Raw genomic sequence first — 12,424 nt, 5'->3', positions numbered from 1 at the left:
AGCAACAGAAAAGAAGTCTTTGTGAAATTTCAGAGAAAGAGGAGACTCCAAAAATTATTTACTTTAAGACATATAATGATCAACATGTTAATTCTCCTCAGGACACAAGGTGTTTCCACATTAATTAAGCATGGCAGAAGACCACAAAGAAAGAGCAGGTTGGCATGAAGGTGACTTAGACATGATAAAAAGGAGATGGGTGAGAAAAAGAGGGACTTAGTATATTCCATAAATGAAAAAAAGCCAAACTGGAAGAAGAGTACAGCATATTCCAGGTAAAGTCAATGAAAATAAATTCGCACCTTAAAATATCCTGTGAACGAAAAGAAATTTTAACACTTTGAACATACCTTCATATTTTAAGAAACAGAATGGCAAATAGAAAAATTCTAGAAGTATCAAGGCAGTATAACTAAGCTGCTCACAAAGAATGAAAGCATATTTTTACCAGTCTCAGAGTTCATCTTTGGAAAATTTTTTTCACATATTCATTGGCAATTTACCTTTTTTGTTTTGTGAATCACTGGTTAATATTATTTACTATTTTTAAAACTAAAAGATTTTAGTTTCACAACTGATTCATAAATGTTGGTTCTTATTTTAAAACTCAAACACTGTATAAGTATAAAGGAAAAAATAAAAATCTCTTGTATCTCTCAAACTTCATCATAACTCCTCTGAGCAAAGCTGTCCACTTTCAACTAATGCAATATGAGGACTAAAAGAGCTCCTCCTTCTGACTCTATTAACTCCTAGAAATGTATGTCATTAAATAAAGTCATTAACAATCAACAGTTTACACAGAGATGTGTAGTACAGCATTATCTATGTTCGTGAAAAACTTTTCAAATTCCTAACAATAAAGTATTGAAACAATACTATGAAATGTGAGTTTCTCTGGTCTGTATTAGCTCAGGGTTTAAAATGTGATCATATGAGCTCTAGTCTCTATCTTGCTCTTGCCCACACCTGTTAATGGAAAGACAGGAGTTGGTCTGTGAAGAGCAGAATTCTTGAAGTTGAAATATGGAGTGGTTACATTTTTGGGTAATGAGTCAAAATCTAAGATATGACCACAGGAGTGAGTGTATGAGGTAGGGCAAGAGTTGAGATCCTTAGAGGAGAGTTCAGGAAACTAAGGAACCAGGGCTTTGGAAGGATCCGCTAGGTGTACATTGAAATCACTGAGAATTTGGGCAGGAACAGCAATTTAAGGGATGGACAGTGAGCCAGGAGTGAAGTTGGACAGGAATAAGGATGCAGACATAGAGAATGGACTTGCGGACACGGGGAGGGGGAAGGGGAAGCTGGGAGGAAGTGAGAGAGTGGCACGGACACACATATACTACCAAATGTAAAATAGCTAGCTAGTGGGAAGCAGCCGCATAGAACAGGGAGATCAGCTGGGTGCTTTGTCACCACCTAGAGGGCTGGGATAGGGAGGGTGGGAGGGAGATGCAAGAGGAGGAGATATGGGGATATATGTACATGTATAGCTGATTCACTCTGTTATACAGCAGAAACTAACACACCATTGTAAAGCAATTATACTCCAATAAAGATGTTAAAAAAAAGAAGTGGGAGAGAGCACTGTAAATGATGCAATGAGAAGGCATGGCTGGTGATGTATTGCGATAGAGGGAAGAAGGGAGAGTGATCTTGAAGTGGCGACGCTGAGCAAAGAGCCAGCCACCCCTCCTCCAGGCTGAGCAGTGTTCGGTGGGTGCCTCCACTAGAGGGGGCTGCAAGGGAACCAGTGTCCTCAGAGGAGATCTTAGTTTCAGTTAGAGCAGGTAGTTAAGGGAACAGGTTAAGGATACAGGAGGGTTTTTCTACTGAATGACTATGAGTTCTAAAAGCACAGCAGGAAGGTTCAGGAAGTGAGAAAGAGAGGAACATGAATAAGAGGAGGGATGTTCAGGTGTCTCATGGTCCATATAGTCTGGGAGAGGAGGGATGACCTGATGTGTTTTTTTGTAGCAACTGAAAGAAATCCAGATGGATACCATAATAAGAATCGTCTTAATGGGCTCAGGGGAAATGGTGACGGAGGAGCTGTGAGCACCTGGGTTGGTGGTAGGGAGAGAGAGAGTGATGAGGCTCTCGCCAGAGCATCACAGATATGGAGCCCTCCTTTAGTCTCACTGAGGAGGCCAAAAGAGGGGGCATCTTGCCAGTATACAGCTGTCCCTTTGGATGGAACCCCCAATAATCCAGTCTACTGAGGGATTTAGAACTCTGATTTAACAATGAAAGAGCTATAGAGTCCAGATTCTTATTTATAGAATACCTTATACCCTATACTTTCTTATACCTAGATTCTTATTTAATAGTTCTAGGAAATATTGGGGGGCCTAATACCACTTAGATGTTTAGAGTTTGGAAGCCTGAGAATGACACGGCTGGATCTGCATCATGGTCACTGTGAAGAAACAGGGTGGATTTGGAAAGAAGATGGGAAGAGAGTATTTTGTCTCCTTGAATGAAATGTAAAGAAACGAAAGGCATTTAGTGATATAAACAGAGCTTTTGTAATCTACTTGACCTGAGAAGATTAAACTGGGTTTGAAGCTTTCTAGGTTATGTGGCTTTGTGGTAGCCAGAGTTTAAGTGTGACAAAGGAAGTCCAAGAGATAGGTACACAGATGGCCAGCTCAGAGAGGAACTGAAAGCCAAAAATAAGCAGAATATGCAATTTCTTAGAATAGTTTTCATGAAAGTTATTTCCCAAGACTTTTTAAGACCAGGTTTTAAAATATCTGTTTATGGATACAGCATATGATTAAATGGGATATTTTTACGGTTAAAATGAAATGAGCAGTAAAAAATTTTACAGATTACTCTCAGGATTAAAGCTCTGTAATTTTACTCACTCTCTAACCATAAGGAGGGAAAGGTGTCACGCTGATCTAAACTTCCCGGTTAACAAATATGCTGAGAAAAGATTAAAGGCAGACTGACTTGCAGAAATGCATTTAAATTGTTCAGCGAGCATATGGAAGATTATTTGCGTTGGTTAATGGAAGATGACAAAAAAAAAATCAGTTCTTTCCTTTCCATCTCACTGGTATTTAAAAGCAAATGAAACCAATCTGATTGCATTAAAATTCTGAAAGTTGGGCTTGGCAGAAATACTTTAGAGAGGAATGAGAAAATATCTCTCCACATCTCTGCCTGAATTCCAAAGATATCTGAAGAAAAAGGAGTGGCAGACAGAGGCCAAAACATAACACTTTTCATTAATAAAACTTGGTGGGAAGACGCAGTGGAGTATTAGATCCAAATGGTTCCAATAATTGGACTCTAAAATCCCAAAAGTTTACTAACGTAGTAAAGGTTGTGTTGGTAAAATCTCTGGTATGAGGAACAGAGAAATACTACACCTTGAGGCCAAGTGACCACTAAGGAGACAAAGGGAAAGAGCAGTGCTTCTTTCTTTCCATTTTAAAATTATACGAGGGCTTCCCTGGTGGTGCAGTGGTTGAGCGTCCGCCTGCCGATGCAGGAGACACAGGTTCGTGCCCCGGGCTGGGAAGATCCCACATGCCGCGGAGCGGCTGGGCCCGTGAGCCATGGCCGCTGAGCCTGCGCGTCCGGAGCCTGTGCTCCGCAATGGGAGAGGCCACAGCAGTGAGAGGCCCGTGTACCGCAAAAAAAAAAAAAAAAAAAAAGAGAATAGGGGCTTCCTTGATGGCGCAGTGGTTGAGAATCCGCCTGCCGATTCAGGAGACGCGAGTTCGTGCCCCGGTCTGGGAAGATCCCACATGCCGCGGAGCGGCTGGGCCCGTGAGCCATGGCCGCTGAGCCTGCGCGTCCGGAGCCCGTGCTCCGCAACGGGAGAGGCCACAGCAGTGAGAGACCCGCGTACCGCAGGAAAAAAAAAAAAAGAAATGATACGGATTCTTTTACTATATCCCAGCTGCTATACATTGAGATGTCTCACACTGAATGTCATTCCAGTTATCTATGGCAGAGTAATAAACTATCCCCAAACTAAGTGGCTAAAAACAAAACATTTTATTATATATGTCATGATTCTGTGGGTCAGAAACCAAAACGAGGCTCAGCTATAAAATTTTTCTGCTCCCCGTGGCCTCGATCAGGGTCATTTGGGGGTATTTAGCTGATGGGCTGATACAGAAGGTCCAAAATGGATTCACTCGCATGCCTGTCTTAGCACAGATTGATGGAAGACTGGGTTCAGCTATGCTCCTCTATCTCTACACGCAGTCTCAGGACCTCTCCACGTGGTTCCTCCAGCTGCACTTCTTACATGGAGACTCAAGACTCCAAAGGTGAATATTCGAGATACAGGGAATGGAAATGTTAGTCTGTTAAGAGTTGGACCCAGAATCTAGCACCTCATCATTTTAGCCACATTCTATTTGCATAGAAGTTGAAGGGTCCGCTCAGGTTCAAGCAGCATGATAGTTTGCCTGCCCTTTGACTACACAGAAAACACTTTCAGCCCTTCCCATGACCCCTCTGAGTTCTCACTGCACGACAGCAACACGCTTTGGCCAGGTTCCAGGTGTGGATGAGCCTCCTTGGCTCTTGGGGCTTGATTCCTCTCTATCTGATGAGCTATGAACTAAAGAGACACGTTTTCCTACCACCACACAATGGTGAGATAAAATAAGAGCAGTAGGAAACTCAGTTCAAATAAGGAGGGAATGAGAGGCACAGCGGTTACTGAAATCTAGGATCAGGGACAGTTTTGTTCCCTGGGAATGATTCACATCTGCTCTTGGCATTGCCTTTTAGCTCTTGGTTCTGCTTTTTAGGTCCTTATCTATACGTTCTGATCAATTTTTTTTGTAACCAAGTGACCTCCTCAGCCTGCTTCCAGTCCATAGTAGGTTGGGGAGGTCCAAAGACTCCTTTGTATTGTACTTTTTTTTTTTTTTTTTTTTTTTTGCGGTACGCGGGCCTCTCACTGCTGTGGCCTCTCCCGTTGCGGAGCACAGGCTCCGGACGCACAGGCTCAGCGGCCGTGGCTCACTGGACCAGCCGCTCTGCAGCATGTGGGATCCTCCCGGGCCGGGGCACGAACCCGCGTCCCCTGCATTGGCAGGTGGACTCTCAACCACTGCGCCACCAGGGAAGCCCGTATTGTACTTTTAAAATCCATGCCATTAGCATAAACCAGTCACCTTTTTTTTTTTTTTTTTTTTTTTTTTAACTGAGACTGGCCCTTTTCTACCTCAGGCAGAGAGTAAGGCTGCTGTGGGGCAACATCTATAAGATCCTTTAGAGTCCTTGGAGTCATGCACTTACATTTTTTTGAGGTCTCAACAAGGGGACTTAGAGCAGCCACACATTTACAGTCTTTACTGTGAGTTTCTTTTAGTGCATTGGATTTTATATTTGCCGAGGCTATTTCTTTCTTTGAGAATTTTTTTGGGAATAACTAGGGATGAAAAACCATTTTATTTTCAAACCTGACGATCCCTGGATTCTTTGCATTTCCTCTAAATTCTTAAAGTCGAAGTGAAAATGGTACAATTCTTTCTTTAGTTTCTTTCTTTTCCCATCCCCCTTTCATTTTGTATTTAATCATAGAAAGAAGCCTGTTGGAATTTTCCACGTTCTGTCTATAAATTTCTCCAGCTAGATCAGTGAGTTCATTAAATACTTTATTTATTTTCCACATTATGACTGGAAGCTATGTTACCAAACTTTCCAATAAAAACTTTCTTACTGTTTTTTCAAATGTTCACTGTCTTCTGTAGACTCTTCAACTTTAACGAATCATCTTGGGAAGACCCTTCCAGCTTCGGCCAGCTGCCCTCTTCCTGCCATGCTGTCCCAAAGCCAGGGTCAGTTGTTTTAGGTTTTTGTTATGGCAGCATTTCTATTTCAGGCACCAGATTCTGTAGGATGCAACCAAGGAAGAAGAACTACTATGAGTGATAAGGAATGGGGATTTATTCTAGGGATTAAAACTTGCACTGTCATTGAACCTGGTGGAGAAGGCTTGGAAGAGTGTTACCTCTGCATCCAGTAGCCAGTCTGAAGTTGCTATAGAGCATTACCGCCAGAAGTAGAGAAAAAAAAAAGGGGATGTGAAAGTGGGGTGATCAAGGACAAACTGGAACCTATGTTCATTTCTTAGAATTTCCAACCAGGATAATGTGAGTGACTGCAGAAGCAGCGACGCTTCACAGAGAACTAAACACACACCTGCCCCAGGACTCAGAGAAACTGAACAAGGAGATCCCTGGGATACTGAGGAGCTGTGGGCTTGAACGTGAACCTGCAGAACAGTAACAGTGTGGCAGTGGGCTGCACCAGTGTCTGATATCCCACAGGCAACTTCAAAGCCTAATTGTTGCTGCTTCCATGTTTCCTTCCAGATACAGTTTTCCATATGCCTAACCTGACCTGGAATTACAGAGACAAGAATTCTGGGAAATGTAGTTCCAGTTCAGCTAAATTGACACACTACAAATTCACTGAAAATGGGTTTAAGTCCTTCGAGGTGAGTTCATTCCCACCAAGTCTCTGATGTACCTCAACTTTTAAAGAGTTCAAGAGTTAATAGGAAGCTCATAAGTATCCCAGCACTGACCAAACCCTCAGCAAATTTAGAAAAAAGCCAATTCCTAGCCATGCGGACTATTATTCTAGAACTCAATATTTAGCATTGCCAAAGTCTATTGCAAGAGACCTAGCTGTAAATGAGTAGCAATGGGTAGATGGGACAATGGGTAGGGCATCCTGGTTTCAGCTCTGACAGAATGCTAGTGCTGGCCATTTAATAACAGATAGTCAATGCTCCCTGTATAGATACATAAATTGTAAACCTCAACTCATTCCTGTCGGAGGGTTATTTTGGTACAAGCATTTACCACATTTCTGGGCAAAATCCACAAAGACATACCTTTTTTTTTTTTCCCGAAGTGGCAATCAAAACATTGCTAATGTCTTAGAAAGTGTGGACATTTGCAAAGTTGGAAGCTTTTCTTTGCAATCTGGAAGACCCTCTTCATTTTCATTTCCTTGCTCTTCATTGCTGTATTAAAGGGGAGCTTTGTCAGGTAATGTGGACTCCACGCGTGGGAAGGTATTTTTAGCCTTGTTGCTTCTACCATTTGTTGTAGAATTGCTTAGACCTACAAAGTCTTCCTGCTTTCACATTTGTTTCAGCTAGAGAAAACTTCCTCTGAAGCTTTCTCAGTTGAAGCTGCTGTTGATGTTTCTGGTGTTCATGTACCTAACAGCCCAGAGAGAACGGATAACTCTGTCAGTCTCTCCTCCACTTCTGAATTCCGTAACTTTCATGTACATGTTCATTCAAGACAGAATATTTGCATGTCCACCTGTAATAACTACACCATCCTGTTATAACTCTAGTACTTCCTGCTCTTGAGCCGGAGGTCATGTTATATGAATTCCAGATTAGCCTTTTCCTGGTTTCTGGATACTAAAAGCCTATACCATTGAAGGTCTCTCCATGGGGAAACATTTGTCTTACATAGATGTAAATATTCAAGGACTTGGGGATGTTTAGTCCTTTTAAAGTATTATGTGTCAATACCACTGGAACTAGGGTTGGCACATTTTTATAATAGGAAGAGAATTTGAAGAAAAAAAAATTCATGTTACAAGAGCTACCAATTGAACAAAGAAGAGAGAAGAAAAAATAAAGCAATATTGGATTGCTCACTTTCCCTTATTAATTTCTAATGACACAGTCATATAAATGTTCAAAAATATTGATTTTGTTTTATCCTTTTCACCCTGAATAGAGACTACTTAAAACTGGAATGACTGATAAAATGTAAATTACATAGACACAAGAGGGCAGCCTTCTCATATATATTTTCAAAATAAATTGCCAGGACTTCAAAAAATTCTGTAGATATTTTAACTCACATTAGAAAAGAAGGAAAAAAGGAATCCTAAGCAAAATTAACCCTTCAAGGTGATTATTTTGCTACGTTCCTTATTTAATTATTGGTAAGTAGTTCTTGAATTTAAACTATCTTACATCAATAAAATAAAATAAGCAGAAAAACAAATTTTAACTGCAATAAAATTGCACTGATTTAAATGTTTTATGGAGATACAAAAGCCTGTGGAGATTATATTCTGAAGCTAGAGTAATTAAAACAATGTAGTATTTTTGTAAAGCCAAATACTTCAATGGAATATAGTAAAAAGCACAGAAACATGAACAAGTAAGAATTTATTATGTAACAGAGGAGTCATTTTTAACTAACTATTTGAAGAATAAATAGGTTAGATCTTTAACTTATACCACACAACAATATTAATTCTAGATAGATTATATTATATATTTGAATGCTAAATATGAAATAACATGCCAGAGGTAAAGCTGGAAAAATTCACATAATTTAATAATGAAAAAGCCTTCCTAAAATGACACCCAAAGAAGGTACCACAAAGGAAAAAAAATGACAGACTTGAGAACAAATTGTAAATTCTTCAGTTCAAAGGTCCCCACACAAGAGTTGACAAACAGGGAAAGTACATTTGTAACAACTATGAATGCAATGGTTAGTATTCCTTTCATAAAGGACCCACTTAAAATAACTAAGAATATTAAGAAAAATATGAGTCCCCACTAGACAAAATGGACAAAGAACTTCATTTACACAGACCAAGAAGTGATCAATAATTAAAATAAAATATTCACCCTCTTTTTCCTCATAAATTTCATTTATAATAAAGTAACAACAACAACAAGATAACATACTTGGCTTATTAGAGATTGGCAATTATAAAAGAAATTAAATATCTAGTGAGGGTAAGATTGTTGGAAAATGAGCTACCTTACATTGTCATGGATGTTTGTGTTCCTCTAGAATTCATATGTTGAAACCATACCTCTTAATGTCATGGTATTAGGAGGTGGAACCTTTGGGAAGTAATTAGGACTAGATGAGGTCATGAGGGCAGAACCCTCCTGAATGAGATTAGTGCCCTTATAAGAGTCATGGGAAAGCTTGCCTCACCTCTCTGCTCTCTGCCATGCGAGGAAACAATGAGAAGGTCACTGCCTACAACCTGGAAGAGAATTCTCACTAGAGAACACCCTGGATGTCCATCATCCAGAACTATGAGAAATAAATTTTATTTATTTATAAGATACCCAGTCTATGGTAATTTGACATAGCAGCCAGAAGTGACTAATACTGCTGATAGAAACATAGATTACCATAATCTTTCTAAAGAGAAAACCAAAATAAGAAGTGTTAAGCCACTTACCCTAAATAACAGATTGCATTTTGACACAGAGATCACTACCAGCTTGACCTATAATCCTTATGTTACAATAAATGCATGGATTTAAGGAGGATATTATTTAGAATCTAAATCAAAGACCTAAGCAAAGAGAGGGAATTTATTGTAAAACTACAGATTCCTAGGTAGATTATTTGAACCATGGTCTCAAATGCCTTTATTACTCTCTTGTTTCTGCTTTTCTCTGCATATCTATGTTATTCTCTTCTGTAAAGGATTTTATCTGTTTTTCTTATACACAAGATGAAAAACGGCTACACACATCTCCTGAATTTACATTTTCTGAATACAGCCATTCCTTCTCTTTCCCTTTTGTCTTTTTCAGAGGAAGAGACCATGATTGAGCCATCCTGGATTGGGTGCCAATTCTGATCAAGTCCTTTTGGCCAGAAGTTGAAGGCACCAAGAGGCTCTGATTGGCTAGGCTTGGGTTTTGTACATTTAGCTGTTTCAAACATTCATGACTAAGGAACCAGTGTCCTTTGGCTGCTATAGAGTGGATCATGGTGATAGGGAATTGGTATTTCAATGAGATTATTTAAAGTGAGTCAGTCCACAATAGGTATGCAGATATAATCAGGTTTCTGAACTTTGAAATGGAGGAACAGACTCTTCATAGACTGCTCTTTGTATTAAATTTAACAATTCCACCTTGTAAGTCCTCTCGTCAGGGAGCTGGCTACTCTCTCCAGACAAAAATCCTGCTTTATATTGTACCTTTCTTTCAAATTTCAGTACAGTCAATATGCCTCAAGTTTAGATTTCTTTAAGCAAGTGACATAAAAACTAACCAAGCAAAAATTAAAAGTGAAGTATGTCATTTCATTGTCATTCATCTTTGTAGGTGTTGTCTTGCATTTAAAAATTCTTTTAATTTCTGTTTTTTGTTTGATTTTTTTGATACCAATAACTTAAACACAGACACCCATCCACACACACACACACACACAAACACAAACACACATACACACTCCACTAGCTCTTTTAAAATTTCTCATGTTTATTCTCAGTGGTGAATGTTATGTCGAGATAAAAGAATTGAAACTTCAGGAAATATGGGAATAAAATAGGAAAATTAGGGGATCAAAGAACGAAAAAGCAGTTTTGTCATATAATGGTTCTCTTCCAAACAATATTTGCAGGAAAGCCTCCATTTAATTTACCCAAAGTAACCTTAATAGATTTGAAATTTATACTAAGTTAAGGCAGAGTCTTTACACAGAGCCTTATTTTTAGTCACACTGACCATTAGGTCCAGGTTTGTATCTGGGAGAAGTGACAATGAAGTCAATTCTAGCAAGAGGTAATTATGATAGCTGTTAACAAATTTCCATTTAAAAGCACCAATCAGTTATTATGGATCCTGCAAGTAAATCTTTAGTACCAATAGTGTGGTAGTATATTTAGAGCCCTGGAACAGGTTCCATGACACTTATATCCTAGCTTTTCTCTGCTGAAAAAAGATGTGCATTTTTGGGCAATTAAACTTCAGCTTCCTCATTTACAGGTGTTTTTCTCAGGACTAATGTCTGTTACACAGCAGCCTGAATAAGTAATAGCTACTCAGATTATTAGCTTCTTACAGCTTCAGTCCCTTATTCCTTCATTCACTAATCATTCACCCATTCATTCATTCATACTCCCCAAATCAAGTAATGAACATCTCCTGTACTAAACAAAGTTTGATTGATGTTCTATTCTGCTATTGCCTGAAGATTTAGTTCTTTGAAGCAGTTCAGTGAATTTATCTTCAGTGTTCTTCAGAAAAGTACATTACGGTAAACTGCACAGTTCTTTCATAAGGTTCCCAATTACTTCTGTGGTACAGTGGACCAGAATGATTGTCTTAGTCCTACTTTGATGCGGGATGAGGAGGGAAGAAACTGCTGCATGGGCAGCTGGATAATCTGTGGGCAGAAGATGGAGGTGGTACCAATTTGTGATAAAGACAAATCTGAGACTTTCATCAAAGTAATGGCATATAACTGCCTCTCTCCTATGTTCACATACAACCCACAGGCTGACATTTGGAATTTCTTATCTTCTTGTTTCCTGGGTATGATGTTTATTTTAATCAGATTCTATCTTTGTGCACATATTCTGAGTTAGGGCAAGTTGGGGCAAATGGCTGGTCTGATCTGCCATCCAAAATCTGGTGGTATGGCCCTGAGCTTTGCTACTACCTAGGGATAATGTTTTAAGCCCAGGCGATTTTAATTCAATTTTAAAGCAATATAATCATTTAAGAATCTCTGGTTAAAAAAAGATGACAATTTTTCTGACCAAATGTTGTACAGACATTTGAACAATTAAAAAATGTCTGGCCGTGCATACAGAGGCATGTGTTAGTTGAGCCCAAAACACCTTAGCTCATAATAAACAGAATTTAAGGGTTACTGAATTTTGCCACTTAACAAAGACTAATTTTTTTCAAAATGTAGTATCAGGTTCCTTCCATAAATATAAACAGACAAGTGAATTTGCTAATAAAGGGACCAAACACCCACCAGAATGGTATAAGGATTACTTTAAACTAAAAACATCTGAACAAACAGCAGCTTCAGAAAGCAACCTTATCTAAACTTCCGGTTACTGACTTAAGCAGAGCCATAATCCCCTCTCTGAAGGAGTTTCCTGTTTGGGAGAAGACTGATCCTTAGCACTGGGATGTGAGAGTTCAACTGCCATAAACTCCACTTAGGGGGAGCTTCCAGCCCAGAAGGAGGCTGTCCCCAGCAACTGGATGAAAAATTGTGTAAACAAGCCTGATAGAAACTTCTATACTTTCCCACTGAAGCTCTAAACCACCCCTCCCTTTTTGTTAAACTGGTGTATAAACCATGACCTCTGGCAATGTGGGGAGCCTCTCCTTATAGTGTTCCCACATGCATGTGGATTAAACTGTCCTCCTATGTGATGGTTAATTTTATGTATCAACTTGACTGGGCCACAGGGTACCCAGATATTTTGTCAAACATTATTCTGGGTATTTCTGGGAGGGTGTTTTGGGATGAGTCTAATATTTAAATGGATTGAGTAAAGCAGATTGCTCTCCCTAATGTAGGTTGTCCTCATCCAGTCTGTTACAGTCCTGAGTAGAAAAAATGGTTGACTTCTCCCTGAATAAGCGGGAATTCTTCCTGCCTGGCAGCTT

Source organism: Kogia breviceps, chromosome 5 (assembly GCF_026419965.1).
Source record: "Kogia breviceps isolate mKogBre1 chromosome 5, mKogBre1 haplotype 1, whole genome shotgun sequence".
In the NCBI taxonomy this organism is placed as follows: Eukaryota; Metazoa; Chordata; class Mammalia; order Artiodactyla; family Physeteridae; genus Kogia; species Kogia breviceps.
Note: the sequence above shows the minus strand (reverse complement) of the source record.